General features: G+C 38.9%; 1 protein-coding gene across 1 annotated transcript in view; it reads right to left on the bottom strand.

Moving 5' to 3' along the window:
• Positions 1-18259, bottom strand: part of TLR3 (toll like receptor 3) — a 76690-nt gene that overhangs the window by 19033 nt on the left and 39398 nt on the right. Inside the window, exons 2-3 of the mRNA XM_007098990.3 lie at positions 7280-7512; positions 5579-5690 (exon numbers count right to left, since the gene is read on the bottom strand). The gene's annotated coding sequence lies outside the window, so the exon portion shown is untranslated. The remainder of the gene's footprint in view (positions 1-5578; positions 5691-7279; positions 7513-18259) is intronic.

The following is an 18259-nucleotide window of genomic DNA, read 5'->3' as shown; positions in this document are numbered from 1 at the left end:
TTTTTAAGGAACTAAAATTGCTGATGAATAAAACATGGATGCAGTTGAACACAATGAGGTGAGTGCAGAAGAATCTTTGAGGCAACATGAAATCTTCTACCGTCTACTAAATCAGTTCTTCAGAATTATGCCTCGTAGAGTTGCTGTTTATTCGGACTGTTACTTTCTTGAAGTTTATAATTTCCACCATTTTATTCTTGTTGAAAGAAGAACTATATGTGATTTCATCTCTATAATACTAAGATCATTTAGCTTCTTAATCATACTCTTGGTTAAATGGTCAGTTTGGAGGCATATGTTGAACACCTGCTCTTTGGTTATCACTGTAGAATCATTCCACCATGTTCCTGGGTTAATGCCACTATCTTACGGATTTCAGTATCTTCTTTCTTGAAATATTCTTGTTCTGACTAGAGTCTCTCCTTGAGTGGCTCTTCCCCCTCTTTCCCCAGAATATTTATCAGGGGCTATCATGCAAGTTCTTGAACATCTGTTTTTGTTCTTTTGTCATATGATTTTGACAGGTAGGCTATTTGAGGTTCAAAATACTTTTAATGAAGAATCATGAAGGCATTACCCCACTGTCCTCTAATATGCATTGTTCCTAAAAAGAAATCATGCCCATATGGTTTTCTTTCCTTTCTATGAAAGGCACTTTTATCTTTCTCCTCTTTTTCTTTTTGGAAGTATCTTTTCTTTCTTCTTGGTAATGTAAAATTTCACAGGTATATTTCATGCTAAATCCTGCCTCTAAAATGTACCTGTACACTCTAAGGCATTTTCAATCTGAAGACTCGTGTCTATGTTTTCAGATTTCTTTTTTCTATTATTACTTGGGTCATTGCCACTTCTCCTTTCCTTGTGTTCTCTCCTTTGGAACCACTTTTAGGGAGACATGGGTCCTTGTATGTGATCATCTTTGTATTTAAATTTATATTCCACCTTTTTATCTCTTTAGTCTATACTTCCAGATAGAAGCTCAGCTTTTTTATCAGGATTTGTATTATATATACTTTTTTAACTTTAGCAATTATATTTTAAATGCATACAGAAGAGTACACAAATCGTGAATGTACAGCTTGTTAAATTTTCACACGTCAGTGCATTCACCACTCCGATCGCCACTCTGCTCAGGAAACACAGCACTATGAGCCCCTCAGAAATCTCCCTCATGCTCCCGCCCAGTCACCACCTCCTCCTTCCCAAAGACAAGCACTTCACGATTTCATACACAAAAAAGATTCCGTTGACCTGCTTTTGTATTGCATGTTAGTGGAATTGTGCATTATGTATCATTTTATGTCTTTTCTTTTTTTTTTTTTTACTCCATAGGAGATCTGCATCTTGTCCTATAGCAGCATTTGCTAACTTCCATTCATAAAGAACATGGCTGTCTCACAGTTAAGTTCTTCCAGCATTTCTAATGAAAAATCCTAAACAAGAGCACAATTCACAGAATTTTAGTGACCACTCTTGTATTACCATATATCTACCCATCTACCCATCATCAGTTCACTTCAACATCAGTACCTCTCCCTCTAAAGAGTATGCATTGCTGCCTTCAACTCAGGATTTGTTAATAGTTTTTCTTCTGATATAAAATTTGCATACGATGAAGTGCACAAATCTTTAGTGCACATTCTCTGATTTCTGACACACGTATACGCCTGTGCAACCCAAACCCTAAAGAGTCTCCCCTCCCTTTCCCAACTGATGGCAATCCTCACCTCCCAGAGTCCATCACAGCTCTGACTGTTTTCTACGGTGATGTTGTATGATTTATAGCCTCCTATCAATGGGATCATAGTCAGTCTTTACTTAAACAACGCTTCTTTTACTCAAATGGTATTTCTGAAGTTCATCCATGTTGCACGTGGTGGGAGTTTTGTTTTGTAAATTTTTGTTTTAACCGAATGAGATTCCACTGAATGAATATATCATATTTTATCCATGCCCATATTATTAGGCACATGGATTGTGTGCAGTTTTTCACTATAGTAGAATGAAGTTACTAGGAACCTCTCTGGACATGTTTTTACGGACATATATACTTGATTTCCTTGAGGTAATTACCTATGATTGGAATTATTGGGTATTTAAAAGAAACTGCCAGATCTTTTAGCAAAGTTTGTACCATTTTACACTCCCACCAACACCTTTACCAACAATTGGTACCGTGCTCTTATTTTTCAGTCATTCTGGTGAGTGTGCAGTAATTTCTCATTATGGTTTTAATTTGCATCTCCTGACTGACTGATGTTTAACAATTTTTTAGGTGCTTATTGTCCATTTGTATATCTTCCCTCTTATACTCAAAGATTTCACTCACTTTTTAATTAGGTTGTTTCTTATTCATTGCTGCATTATAGGACCTTTTTATATACATAGATATCAACCCATTGTCAGATTTATATTTTGTAAATGTTTTCTCCCATTTTGTGGGTCACCTGCTCATTTTCTTAGTGAATGATATCTTGATAGTTATGATAAAGCCTCATTTATCAGTTTTTTAATGACTGCTTTCTGAGTCCTGTCTGAGAAAATTTGCCTCCTCCCCAAGTCATTATTATTTTTTTTAAAGATGAATGGTTTCAGGTGTCAGGTAAGGGTCTCTGATCGCTCTTTAATAAACTTTTGCGTCTGATGGGAAGGAAGAGTCTAGATTCATTTTTTTTTCAGTTGCACATCCAGTTTGTCAGACTTTTTTTTTTTTTTTTTTTTTTTTTTTTTAAATACTTCCCTTTTCCCACTGGCTTGCTTCGGCACCTTTCTTAAAAACCAAATAAGTGTGGGCGGGTTTAAGCGTGGTCTATATCTGGGCTCTCTACTCTCTGACGCTGAATATTTGTTGCTTCTTAGGCCAACACCACATTGTTTCGATTATTGTAAGGTTTTATTGTAAACCTTGAAGTCAGAAGTGTAAATCCTCCCGTTTGATATTCTTTTCCTAGATTGCTTTTTCCATGCCGTGGTTGATGGGAATTATCTGAAATCATTTTACTTATTTTTTAATTAATTATTCCACCTGACTAGAATGTAAAGCTGTAATAGCAGAGGACATGGTTGTTTTTATTCTGTACTGCTTTGCCGTGTCTAGAAAAATGACAGGAACATAGCAAATACTGAATAAATAGATGTTGAACGGATAGCTTCCCCTGGGCAGTTAATCAGCCACGAAAACCTCCTTTATCTCCATAAACAGCCACAACTTTATTTCAGTAGGATACGTATCTAATGTGGTATTCTCTGGTATGGTCATTTACCCAGTTTCATTTTCAGATATTTAAAAAAAAAAAACAAATACATCTTCAACGTATGGAGACGGATCAACAAAAAAAGCTATTTAAATAATTTAGGTTTTCCATGGGATCTAAAAGTCATGTCACAAGAAGAATTCCAGACAAGTTTTAGAGAATAAAATCATTTTAGATGATTAACTGCAGGAAAACAGAACTAACGTATTTATAATTGTTCCGATAGGCTTTTAAAAATAGTGGTTTTATTTTTATTTTAATCTAGTCCTCAGAAACAGAAAAAAATCAGCTTCTATTAGTTATGTCGTGGCCTTTATAATACTGGCACTTTCTAATACACTATTGTTACAGCTGCACACAATTTTTATATTTATAGGCTACGAGGAATATTGCAGCCCAGGCCAGCCCCTTACCAAATTGCTCTGGTACATGAAGAATGTGGGGTTGGGAATGATACATTCTGGAAATCAGGGACTAACTCCCCATACCCCACATCTCTGGGGTTCTCCCAAACCTCCTTCCCTGTACCATAAGCACTTCTACCTATATTTACCAACACACACACATACAGTCCCTGCAGTATACTCTCCTCTTTGTCTGGGTGACATTTATCTCTTCTGGAAGGGCTGTAGATAGACATCAGAATTACTGAAAAGGACTAATCCCTTTGCGAAGAAGATCCCCGAAGGACTGAAAGACATTCCCAGATCTGAAAATACATTTGTCACATGGAAAAAGGCTCACCAAATGATAGGCAGGATGAGTGAAAAAGGAAAATCCACAGAGAGAATCTTAGACAACTTCAGAAACAAGAAAAACAATCTTAAAACCTTCAAAGGAGGGGTGCCTGGGTGGCTCAGTCGGTTAGGCGTCCGACTTCAGCTCAGGTCATGGTCTCCCGGTCTGTGGGTTCGAGCCCCAGGTCAGGCTCTGTGCTGACAGCTCGGAGCCTGGAGCCTGCTTCAGATTCTGTGTCTCCCCCTCTCTCTGCCCCTCCCCTGCTCACGTTCTGTCTTTCTCTGTCTCTCAATAATAAATAAACATTAAGAAAAAATTTAAAAAAAAAAACCTTCAAAGGAGAACATATGATCAATTACTTTCAAAAGAAAAAGATCCTGAGTGATAGAAAACTTTTCATTAGCAACATCAGCCACCAGAAAACAATAGTGATAAACTTTCAAAATAATCAAGGGAAATACCTTTGAACTGACAATTTCACTTCCAGCCAAACAACTGAAGATAAGGGGGAAAGCTATTTTGAGATATGCAACGATTCTATAAGTTTATGCCTGTGCAACCTATATTGAAAAAGTTACTCTGGAGTTTGCTTCAGTAAAACAAACCGAAATACGGTTAGAGGATGAGACCCCAGTGAAAACCAAATTGCTACTGAGTGAGACGTAACAGAAGCCAAGAAAGCTAAAAAGAGGAAAAACAGGCACTCAGCAGGCCTAGCAATTTTACAAAGGTCTTTCAGGATGCACAGAATTCTATGCCTCCTTCCAAGTGAGAGGCAATATTGCATCATGATTAAGGCGCGGAATCGGCAGCCGGGCTACTTAGAGCTAACCGCTGTTTAGTTTGGCTTTTACGGCTTGGTTTGTAAACCTCACAGTATTTGTTTTTCCTGAATGTGTATACAGATACACCTAAATGCAGACACACGCACCAACTCCCAATCTACTGTGAAATTAGGAGGCAACTTCCTGAAACCAGGACTGCCCCAGGCGGACTGGAATTTCATCTGACTCACCTGCATTTCCTAGTGTCAATTTCTGACCTTCCTATCCACGGAAACGCCTTTCTACTTTCTCACCTTCTGCCACTTTCCTTTACGAGGTCAAAGAAAGCCACTTTCGTATTGCTAAGGAACACCTGAAGTGTTTTCTCCTTTGCAAGCGTATTATCATAAAGTGCCAGCTCCTGTCTCTTCTCCAGCCAACAAGACTCAGAAAAGGAGAAAGCTCATTCAAGATCACAGGGCTCTGTAACTTTAACACAAAGATCAGATTTTTTTAAAAGACGGTTGCAAAATGAGTTCCATAGCTTTTCTAATGTGCTTTTCCACATTTTACAGAACTCCGCAAAGGAAAGGAAATTAACTACTGCATAAAATGTTTTATAATGTTAATTATAAATTCTTGCTATTACGTGTATTCGGAGTTAGGACACACTTCTCCCACACCTCTATCATCCCTTTTCTCCCATTCTCCTTCTTGATTCTGGCCAGATCAAAGAAAGACCAAAGAATGCTAAAACCAATGGGCATTCCAGATCTGCCCAACATGAGAGATTCTACCCCAGTAAGAATTTTAAAGAAATACCTTCAGAAATACTCTGATAACAGCTGACTGTTCCTTTTTTTCATTAGTCCAAATCCAGTCGTTTTCACCAGGGAAGCATGGTACATTTCCTGCTGCAATCCTGAAAGTGAAACTAAAAAAAAAAAAAAAAAAAAAAAAAAAAAAGGCAAGCTTCTTATACTTCGTGGATTCTAAGAAGGCCAGGAGGAAAAAAGCACATTATCAGCAAGAGAAATTTTAAACTGCTTCTTAAAAATGTCTTGCTTTTCTTCTTCAGGTATGGTTCCTTAGGTTTCACTAAATGAGTCACAGATTTAGCAACGGAGAAGTTGAAAAAGCAGCACCTCCCTACTCGGTGTGGGCAGGGCTAGTACTCTAGAGGTTAACAGATCCCTGAGAGTGAATTCCTCTCTTTTTTTTCCCCCCCAAAACCTGATGCAAAACTGTCGTCAGAATCTAGTAGAGTGTGGTCAGAGTGACAGAAAAAAACCACAATCCCTAATCAAAGCTAAGTAATTTCACTTCTCTTATCTTCTTAGCAAGCCTGGAAGATAAGTAATGCAGAAATTAACATCTTGGTCAAAGAAGACACCTAGTTTATAGCAGAAGTGCCGGCTGTGGTAAAGCCGAAGGCCAGTCCTAACACATGCTGCTGCAGTTTCTAGAGTCAGAGCCTATTAGGGAGCACACAGATGTGCTCAGAGAAGTCCAGATTCACCAGTTAGCTCTCAGTCAACTTCACTGACTCCCGGTTGTTGGAGGAATGTGCTTGTCAGAAAAAGGATGCATTTTTCACCATTGATGTAATATGATACAATATCATTAGCTACGCTTTTATATAATAAAACACTTAGAAGGAACTGTAGAGATCACCTAATTCAATCCCCTTTGTTGGAGACATCAGGCAACCTAGCCAGGTGAGGGATATACCATGAGTTACCATAATGCTTCTTTATTCAAACAAACATGGCAATAAACACGCCTGGAACAGTTGAAATAGGGCGCTAGCTCGACTTGATGGCAGAATTGAGAGCAAGAAATGGGTTTGCATTGTGATGCAAAATGCCCTCCCTTGGGCCTCAATCTTGGTGGGACCACCTTGTATTCACTGGGCTCATGGTCACGCTTGTCTCATTTTTCACCTGTCCTATGTATAATACCATAAAAAAATTGTCTTGGGTAAACGATAGTCCCCCATGTCTACCCATTGGGATATGTAGTAAAACATGACTAAGAGTACTCAAGAGGTTTCTTCTCTGTGAGCTCCTTGAAGCAGAACAGGGTATGTTCTTGGTATTATAACTCTCCAGTCACTCTTCTATGGTAGGCTGGTACTTTGGCTTCCAATGAACCAGGCTCCTCTTCTGCATTCAGACCTTTGCATTGTCTTTTCCCACAAAGACTCTGGGCTAGGCCACATGACTAGTATTGGCCAATAGGATATTTACATTTTTTTTCTTTTTAATGTTTATTTTTTGAGAGAGAGACAGAGCGAGAGTGGGGGAGGAGCAGATAGAGAAGGAGACACAGAATCGGAAGCAGGCTCCAGGCTCTGAGCTGTCAGCAGAGAGCCTGACGCGGGACTTGAACTCACAAACTGTGAGATCGTGACCTGAGCTGAAGTCGGATGCTTAACTGACTGAGCCATGATGTGCCCCAATAGGATATTATTAAGCATAAAGTGAGCCAAGACTTGATAAGCATTTGCACATTGGCACTTACCCTCTTCCTTTCAGAACTCAGCGGCTGTGTGGTTAGAAGCCCAACCAAGCCTTCTGCAAAGGCAACATGGAGGAGAACTGGGAATCTGGCCAACGACTCCACTGAGCACCCAGAAGACAGCCAGCAAATTGTTGTCCTTATGAGTCACTCCACATTGGGAGTGGATCTTTCAATCCCAGTTGAGTCGCATGGACGAGATGCCACATGGAGCAGAGATGAATTGTCCCCAAGTTCTGCCCAAAATGAAGAAGAGTAAACAAATAAATGACTGTTGTTGTTTTAACCCCCCACCCCCAAATTGGAGTGGTATGTTGTGTATCGTTAGGGACACGAAACACGTTCCCTCTACAATCTGACACCCCTACCCATTATGCTTTATGACTCGTTGCACATAAGAGGTTTTCCATAATGTTAGTTGAACCGATGAATAGCTTTTTCCAAATACTTTTTACGGATCGTCTCATAATGCAACAATCAGCTTGGGCTGATTGTTCACATCCAAATGTTAATAGGTCCTCAATTCTTGAACTTCTGAATACATCACGGGGCAATTTCTTTCCACTATACGTTCCTTAATTATGCATGAACTTATTTAGCTATTTACGGTGGTAGGTGCTACAGTGACAAAGCTCATTTTCCCCTTCTTAAGAGTATTCAATCAAAGTTGTTTATGACATATATCCATAAGTGTAAACTAATAAGTCCAGTATTTACCAGTCTTTTGTAGTATTATAGACAAGCCAATCAATCCCAGAAAAAGAATTCTCGAAGTCAGTCTCTTAAATTTGCTAAATTCTTACTGATTTTATGAAAATTTATGAATGTTAATGTTATAGTTTCCTCCTCCATCTCAAGTGACTGCTTTTTTTTTTTTTTTTTTTTTTTTTTTTTAGGTAGGCTTCATGCCCAGCAGAGAGTCTAGTGCAGGGCTTGAACTCATGACCCTGAGATCAAGAACTGAGCTGAAATCAAGAGTTGGACGCTTAACCAGCTGAGCCACCCAGGCCCTCCTGAGTGAGTACTTTTTTATGAGAATTGAATAAGATAGTAAATGCAACGAGTTTCAGAATCTGGCAGTTATAAGTAGAAAATAATTAGTAATTTACTGTTTACATATTTATGGAATTACAGACCCTCTGTCCTCTGCCTGCTTTTAATGATAATTGTTAATAAATTCGTCATTGTTTTTAAAGGACAATTACAGCCTTTTTTAATCCTAGGAAAATCATTTTTTTTTTTGATGACTGAAGACAATGTATAATCATTAGGAAGTCTATTTGCTTAATCGTAAGATTTGTAGAGGAGGGCTGGATTAGGGTTTTCATCATCATCCACATCTATAAAACTAGACTACTGAAGGCTATATGAGACAGTGTTTATAATTTCCCATATAAATTAATTTAAACACGAAGACTGCATCCTTGTAACTTCTAACATATTAGAGAGTTGAAATTGTGGGGAAAACAGCCTAGTGAACAGACAGGTTAATATTAGACAAAATAATTATGCTTTTGCCTGATTCTATGCCCAAATAGAGAATGGATTGTTAAGGAATAGTTAAACTTGGGTCAGCACTGAATATCCAATTTCTAGGGAGCTGCTGAGTATTTAAAAGAGTCAACATCAAGCACAGGTTTAATTTAGAATGGCTCTTTAGAATTTCTGCAATAAATTGGACTAACCAATCTTCCTTGTGTTAGCAGGAAGCCAAAGTAAGGCTATACACTTTCATCATTAAAACTTATGGATTCAGGAGCGCCTGGGTGGCTCAGTCAGTTAAGCGGCTGGCTTTGGCTCATGTCACGATCTCACAGCTTGTGAGTTAGAGCCCCGCGTGGGGCCCTGTGCTGACAGCTCAGAGCCTGGAGCCTGAATCGGATTCTGTGTCTCCCCGTCTCTGTCTGCCCCTCCCCCGCTTACACTGTCTTTCTGTCTCTCTCAAAAATTAAATAAACATTAAAAACAACTATGGGTTTGTAATGTGATGATTGTATTATGAACCTAGATGGAGTTAATTAAGTGTGCCTCAGAGCATTAGACAGGCAGGCATTTTCAATCGTGCTCACTGGTCTCACTGTATAGCCACCATTCAGAAAAGACATGATCCTCCTCTGAACCGTATGAAATTCTAGCAGGCATTTCCTTCTCTTTTTTTTTTCTTTCTCTAAACTAAAGGTACAGTTCCTCTTACCAGTGTCATTTCCATTTCTGCTCATTGACTTCAGCTGGTTTAAACTGAACTCATCCAGAAAACAAATTCAGCAAGAATTTTAACAAGAGAGGAAATAACACTATGTCCTTCCCCCCTACTCTCTCATCTACTGAGCAGAATTAGAAACTTGAACTTCTCTTTTTTTTAATGTTTATTTATTTTTGAGAGAGAGAGAGAGAGAGAGAGAGCGCGCAACAGAGCATGAGCAGGGGAGGGGCAGAGAGAGACAGAGACACAGAATCTGAAGCAGGCTACAGGCTTTGAGCTGTCAGCACAGAGCCAACCTGACGTGGGGCTCCAACTCATGGGACTTGAACTTGTGAACCACAAGATCATGACCTGAGCCAAAGTCTGATGCTTAACAGACTGAGCCACTAGGCGCTCCTGAACTTCCCTTCTGAAACAGAAATCAACATATGACACATGGAGCTTCTGGTTTAACCTAAACTTACTTATCTACTTATTTATTTAGTAATTTTAAGGTAGTTGAAGTGGTGATATCTTCTAGTCTCTTATAAATCTGTGAAGTGCATTAGTCTCACTCTCCTTAATTGACAATTGCATGAGATGAGTAAGGGCTCTTTGAATCCTATGCCTTGAACTTAATATTCACTAAAATAACAATTTCACTATCATTCTATGCTTTAGACATTAAAAATTTGAATAAACTGATGTCCACTGGGCATCCAATGAATGGAGTCCTACATGGCAGACAAAACCATTAAATAATGACCCTTAACACAAGGGAGTTCAAAGTATCAAAAGCAACTAATAATTTAACATAATCATATTGAATTGGTCATTGGTGAGAACTAATGCTTATGTAGCTGATCTCCATTTTATAATGCAAATTTTGAATCAACAGAGAAAATTCAAAAGAGAGCCCAGAGTTGGAGAGGCTTTTTTACCACATTTCTTGATGTCCACCTAAGAGGAAGCTTTATATGTTTCATTAGATGGTTTATAATAAGAATATGAGAACTGGTCCTTAAAAAGTGGGAAGTAAAAGTGGAAGAAAGGTGGAACAGGTGAAAGTTTTCTATGATAAAGATAATGGAGCTAAAATACATAAACCGAACAAAGTTCAGAAAGCTCCAATATACAGTTTACAGCCTGTATAGAATGCCAGTCTTATTCTTTATTTAGAAATAAGCCAATATTCAGGGCGCCTGGGTGGCTCAGTCGGTTGAGCATCCGACTTCGGCTCAGGTCATGACCTCGCGGTCTGTGAGTTCGAGCCCCGCCGTCGGGCTCTGTGCTTGACAGCCCGGAGCCTGGAGCCTGCTTCTGATTCTGTGTCTCCCTCACTCTCTGCCCCTCCCCCGCTCATGCTCTGTGTCTCTCTCTGTCAAAAATAAAAATAAACATTAAAAAAAAAATAAAAAACAAGAAGCCAATATTAGAGTTGAATGTACAATTTAACATCATCAAATGAAATAGTAACATTTCTTTTTCTTTAAATTACCTGTTAATGTTGTTCCAAATTGCTACTTGGTTTTCATATTTTTATAATTGATTTGTTTTCTTTTAAGTTTATTTATATTTATTTTGAGAGGGAGAGAGAGAACGTGAGCACGTGGGGGAGAGGCAGAGAGAGAGAGAGGGAGAGAATCCCAAACAGGCTCTGTGCTGCAGCATGAAGTCTCATGCAGGGCTCCACTTCATGAACCATGAGATCATGACCTGGGCTGAAATTACGAGTCAAGATGCTTAATGGCTGAACCACCTGGGCGCTCCTTTTTAATTGATTTTTCAGAGCTTTTTGGGATATTAGAGAAATTAGCTTTCATCTAAATGTATCACAAATTTTTTGCCTGATATATCGTTTGCTTTTAATTTCTCAAAGTGATTGTTTTAACTACACAAAAGTTCCTCAAGGGTGTGATATCAGCAAAATGTCAGACTAGAAAGTTTCAATCCCTTATTCCAAGGAAACGTCAAAAATCGAGAAACTGGCTGAACTAACCTTTTAGTCACTGTGGAAAACACCCAAAGATCTACAGTAATCAAGTGAATTACCAGTCAAGAAAAATTTACCTTAAAAAACGATAGGAAATTTCATGGAAATTTTACTCACCATTTCCTTACTCCCTCCTGGCTCAGTAGAGTCTTCATCTAGAATACGCAGCAACTAAATTCCCAGTTGCCGATTAAATTTATTGATAATGTTCTACTCTTTCTGGGGGCTTCCTAAAGGACTGGTTGTCTCATCGAACTTGTTCTCAGGCTGGGGAAAATCAGCAGTCACTGTTTATGAAAGCTTCAGAAAAAATACATATACACAGGCACCCGATGCAAAAGATCACAGGTGGGCACATATAATAGACCATCTAAATCCCTGGATTGAAGCCAGAATGAGACTCTTTGGGACAGTAAGACATTCAAAAACAGTCACGTATGTGGAGTGAGAGCACCACACACAAGCCCAGGTAAGAGGCATTCTCAGAAAAGACCTGAATTGACCTTAAGCTTTTATCTTGGGCTTATCCCTAAGCTCAGAACACACCTGGTCAAGGAGTGAAGCACTACCCCAGCACAGAAAAGGTTTGTAAGGACTGGAGAGGTAGCTGTTTTTTCAAATGCCCAATTTTCAACGTTTTTTTAAATTTATTTTTGGGACAGAGAGAGACAGAGCATGAACGGGGGAGGGGCAGAGAGAGAGGGAGACACAGAATCGGAAACAGGCTCCAGGCTCCGAGCCATCAGCCCAGAGCCTGACGCGGGGCTCGAACTCACGGACCGCCAGATCGTGACCTGGCTGAAGTCGGACGCTCAACCGACTGCGCCACCCAGGCGCCCCGTCAAATGCCCAATTTTCAAATAAAAGTCACACGGCATACAAAGAAACAAGAAAACATGGCCCATTGAAAGGAACAATGTAAATATCCAGACACTCTCTTTGAGAAGGCACGGATGTTGGATTTACCAGGAAAGAACTTTAAGCCAGCTTTCTTAAATATGCTCAAAGAGCCAAAGGAAGGGGAGGAAAGATGGTGGCAGAGTAGGAGGATCCCAGGCTTGTCTCATCCCATCAACACAACTAGATAATCATCAAATGATCCTAAATACCCCAGAAATAGACCTGAAGACTGACAGAACAAATTCCACAATTAAAGGGAGAGAAGAGGCCACAGTGAAGAAGGTAGGAAGTGCAGAGATGCAGTTTAATGGACAAACAGATCATGGATGCTGCATAAGGGAGGGAGCCATAGTCACAGAGAAGGGCAAGAGAGGAGCACACAGGGGAACACATAAGAAGAACATTTCTCCAAAGCTCCTGGCTTGGAACATGAGAGTGGCTGAATTTCATGGTTTTTGCAATCAGTGGAGCTTAAAGCCTGGAGTTTTAAAGGTCAGTGGGTTTGGCTGGGATAGAGTCCTGAGAGCACTAGACTGCTACTGGAAAGAAGGCAAGCAAACAACCTGGGGGCAGATGGTGTGGAAACAGCAAACTGAGAAACACCTGAGGCACACAGTGACGCGATTCTTAGCTTTTGTAGGACTGATTCCCTGAGACGCAGTGTTCACGGAGACTTCTCCCTAGGAACAAAGGGGCTGACTAGTGCCATTTCTCTCCCCCACCCTTCAGCATAAATACAGAGCCACATAGCAGAAGCAGCTCAGTGCCAACACTAGCTATCTAACTTGGGTTAAGCAGGCCCTCTATGCTCTGGTGGAACTGCCCTTCTCAGTCAAGCTTGCCTCCGTCCCAGTGCAGTGGGCCCCTCCCCCAGAAGACCAACACAAACCCTCACCCACGCCGAGTCTCACAACCAGAGAGTTCTGCAGGGCCTCGGTTCTGGTGGAATTGGTTTCAGGTCTCATTTCACAAGCAGACCAGAGCACACCTAATTAAAACTTGCCACATTCAGGCCAGGGACCAAATGCTGCCCACAGCAGGCAAGGAGAGCCTCAGTAGATGACTTGCCTGATGGATAGAGCAGTCAGAACACACGAGTAGAGTACACACAGAACACGAAGGAGACAATTCTTGAAGCGCCAGGCCCTGGGCACCACATGACTTCTTCATAAGGCCATTACTTTCAGGAGCAAGAAACACAACTAGGTTTTCCAACACAGAGAAGAAGGCAGAGACTTAGATAAAATGCCAAACAGAGGAATTTATCCTAAATGAAAGAACAAGATATGGCCACAGCCAGAGATAAAAGCAAAACAGATATGAGTAACATGACTGATGGAGAATTTAAAGCAACAATCATAAGGATACTCACTGGACTTGAGAAGAGAATAGAAGACATAAGGGATGCCCTTATGAAAGAGATAAAATAGTTAAAAAAGAATCAAAATGGAGGCGCCTGGGTAGCTCAGTTGGATAAGCGCCTGACTTTAGCTAAGGCCATGGTCTCATGGTTCATGAGTTCGAGCCCCACATTGGGCTCTGTGTGACAGCTCAGAGCAGACAGTGAATGTCTGCTTCACATTCTGTGTTTCCCTCTCTCTCATGCTCTGTCTCTTTCTCAAAAAATAAAGATTAAAAGAATCAGAATGAAGAATGCAATAAATGAGATTAGAAATAGTCTTGATATGATGAAAAGCAAGCTGGAAGAAGCAGAAGAATGAATTACTGATACAGAAGACAAAATAATGGAAAATAATGAAGCTAAGCAAAAGAGAAAGAATAAGGGAACAAAAAAAATAGATTTAAGGAACTCAGTGACTCCATCAAATGTGATAACAATTGTATCACAGGAGTTTCAGGAGACGAAGAGAGAAAAGGGGGCAGAAAATATATTTCAAGGCAGAAACCTCCCTAATCTGACGAAGGAAACACATCCAGATTCAGGGGGCACAGAGAACTCCCATCAAAATCAGCAAAAGCAGGCTAACAGCAAGACATATTGTAATTAAAATTGCAAAATATAGTGATAGAGAAAAAAACTTAAAAGCGTGAGACAAAAAAGTCCTTACCATACAAGGGAAAACCCATAGGGCTAGCTGCAGATTTCTCAACAGAAACTTGGAAAGCCAGAAGGGAGTGGCATGATATATTCAAAGTGCTGAGTGAGAAAAACTGGCAACAAAGAATACTCTATCCAGGAAGGCTATCATTGAGAATAGAAAGAGAGACAAAGAGTTTCCCAGAGAAACAAACAACTAAAGGAGATCGTGACCACTAGGCAGCCCTGCAAGAAATAATAAATGAGACACTTTAAGTGCAAAGGAGAGACCAAAATCAACGAAGACAAGAAAGGATAAGAGAAAATCTCCAGAAACAAACCACAGAACAAGTAATAAAATGGCAATAAACAATCTATCGATAATTACTTTGAATATATGGATCAAATGCTCCAATCAAAAGACACAGTGTGTCAGAATGGATAAGAAAATAAGACCCATCGATATGCTGTCTACAAAGGACTCATTTTAAGCCTAAAAACGCCTGCAGATTGAAAGTGAGGGTGTGCAGAAACATTTAGCATGCAAATGGATGTCCAAAGAAAGCTGGACAATATTTATATTGCAATATTTATATTGGGCAAACTAGATTGTAAAAAGAGACAAAGAAGGACATTATATAATCATAAAGAAGACTATCCAACCAGAGGATATAATTATTGTAAATATTTGTACACCCAACTTGGAAGTACCCAAATATATAAAACAATAGCCTAAAATAACAAATTGATAATAACACAATAGTAGTAGGGGACTTTAACACCCCACTTACATGAATGGATAGATCATCTAAACAAAACATCAACAAGGAAACAATGGCTTTGAATGACACAGTGGGCCAGATGGATTTAATAGATATATTCAGAACATTCCATCCTAAAACAGCAGAATACACATTCTTTTCAGGTGAACATGGAACATTCTAGAGAATAGATCACATATTAGGTCACAAAACAGGCTTCAACAAATACAAAATTACTGAAGTCATACTATGCATCTTTTCTGACCACAACACTATAAAATTAGAAGTCAGCCATCAGAAAAAATTTGGAGACACCATAAATACAAATACATGAAGAATAACCAACATGCTACTAAATAAGAAATGGGTCAACCAGGAAATCAACGAAGAAATTTAAAAATACATGGAAACAAATGAAAATGAAAACACAAGAGTCCAAAACCTTTGGGATGCAGCAAAAATGGTCCTAAGAGGGACGTATGAAGCAAAATAGAACTACCTAAAGAAGAAAAATCTCAAATACACAATCTAACCTTACACCTAAAAGAACTAGAAGAAGAGCAAAAAATGAATCCCAAAGCCAGCAGAAGGAAGGAAATCATAAATATTAGAGCAGAAATAAATGATATAGAAACTAAAAAACAAAACAAAACAAAACAAAAACGATAGGACAGATCAATGAAACCTGGAGATGGTTCTTTGAAGAAAATAAAATAACTCATAAACCTCTAGCCAGACGTATCAAAAAGAAAATAGAAAGAACCCAAATAAATAAAATCACAAATCAGATAGGAGAAATAATAATTAACACCAAAGAAATACAAACAATTATAATAGAATATTACAAAAGGCTACATGCCAACAAATTGGACAAACTGGAAGAAATGGACAAATTCCTAGGTACATATAAACTACCAAAACTGAAACAGGAAGAAATGGAAAACTTGAACAGACCAATAACCAGCACAAGAAATTGAAAAAATAATCAAGAACCTCCCAACACACAAATGTCCAGGACCAGATGGCTTTACAGGTGAATTCTACCAAACATTTAAAGAAGAGTTAACACCAATCTTCTCAAACTATTACAAATAATAGAAGACGAAGAAAATTTTCCAAACCTATTCTATAAGGCCAGCATTTCTCTCATACCAAAACCAGATAAAGACTCCATTAATAAGAGAACTACAGGCCAATATCCCTCATGAGCATGATTCCAAAAATTCTCAATAAAATACTAGCAAACTGAATCCAATACTACATTAGAAAAAATCATTCACCATGATCAAACAGAATTTATTCCTGGGTTGCAAGGGTGGTTCAATACTCACAAATCAATCAACATGATACACCACATTAATGAGAAGAAAGGATAAGAACCATATCACCATTTCAATAGATGCAGAAAAATCCCTTGACAAAGTACAAAATCTGTTCTTGATGCAAACCCTCAACAAAGTAGGGATAGAGGATATAGGGAACATACTTCAACATCATAAAGTCCATATATGAAAATCCCACAGATAATATAATCCTCAATGGGGAAAAACTGAGAGCTTTCCCCCTAAGGTCAGGAACAAGACAGGGATGTCCACTCTCACCACTTTTATTCAACATAGTACTGGAAGTCCTATCCTCAGCAATCAGACAGCAAAAAGAAAGAAAAAGCATCCAGATAGGCAAGGAAGAAATTAAGTTTCCCTTACTTGCAGATGACAGGATACTATATGTAGGAAGAATCCACCAAAAAACTGCTAGCATTGATAAACAAATTCAGTAAAGTCGCAGCCTACAAAATCAATGTAAAGAAATCTGTTGTATTTCTATACACCAATAATGAAGCAGCAGAAATAGAAATGAAGGAATAAATCTCACTTACAACTTCCCCCAAAATAATAAGATAACTAGGACTAAACCTAACCAAAGAGGTGAAAGACCTGTACTCTAAAAACTATAAAACACTGATGAAAGAAACTGAAGATGACACAATTAAATAGAAAGACATTCCAAGCTCATGGATCGGAGGAAAAAATATTGTTAAAATATCTATACTATCCAAAGCAAGCTACACATTTAATGCAATCCTTATCAAAACACCATCCACATTTTTCACAGAGCTAAAACAAAGAATCCTAAAACCTGTATGGAGCCACAAAACACCTCGAATACCCAAAGCAACCTTGAAAAAGAAAAACAAAGCTGGAGGCATCACAATTCTAGAATTCAAACTATATTACAAAGCAGTAGACATCAAGACAGTATGGTACTGGCATAAAAACAGACACATAGATCAATGGAACAGAATAGAAAACTCAGAAATGAACCCACCACTACATGGTCAATTAATCTTCCACAAAGCAGGAAAGAATATCCAATGGGAAAAAGACGGTCTCTTCAACAAACAGTGTTGGGAAAACATGATAGCAACATGCAGCAAAATGAAACTGGACCACTTCCTTACACCATAGGCAAAACTTAATTTAAAGCAGACTAAAGACCTAAGTGTGAGACATGAAATCATAAAAATCCTAGAGGAGAACACAGGCAGTACCCTCTTTGACATCAGCCTTAGCAACTTCTTTCTAGATATCTCCAGAGGCAAGGGGAACAAAAACAAAAATAAACTATTGGGACTTCCTCAAAATAAACCTTCTACAGAATGAAAGAAATAATTAACAAAACTAAAAGCCAACCTACGAAATGGGAGCAAATATTTGCAAATGTCATATCTGATAAAGGGTAAATATATAAAATATATAAAGAACTTATAAAACTCAATACCCAAAGGGGGCCTGGGTGGCTCAGTTGGTTAAGCATCTGACTTTGGCTCAGGTCATGATCTCACGGTTCGTGGGTTCGAACCCCGCACTGGGCTCTGTGCTGACAGCTCAGAGCCTGGAGCCTGTTTCAGATTCTGTGTCTCCCTCTCTCTGCTCCTCCCCTGTTCATGCTCTGCCTCTGTCTCTCTCAAAAATAAATAAACATTTTTTAAAAAATTTTAAAAACTCAACACGCAAAAAAAAAATCCAATTAAAAGTGGGCAGAAGGCATGGACATTTTCCCACCCAAAGAAGACATACAGATGGACAACAGACACATGAAAAGTGGT

Source organism: Panthera tigris, chromosome B1 (genome assembly GCF_018350195.1).
Source record: "Panthera tigris isolate Pti1 chromosome B1, P.tigris_Pti1_mat1.1, whole genome shotgun sequence".
NCBI classification, from domain to species: domain Eukaryota; kingdom Metazoa; phylum Chordata; class Mammalia; order Carnivora; family Felidae; genus Panthera; species Panthera tigris.
This window is presented reverse-complemented; position numbering and strand designations above follow the sequence as displayed.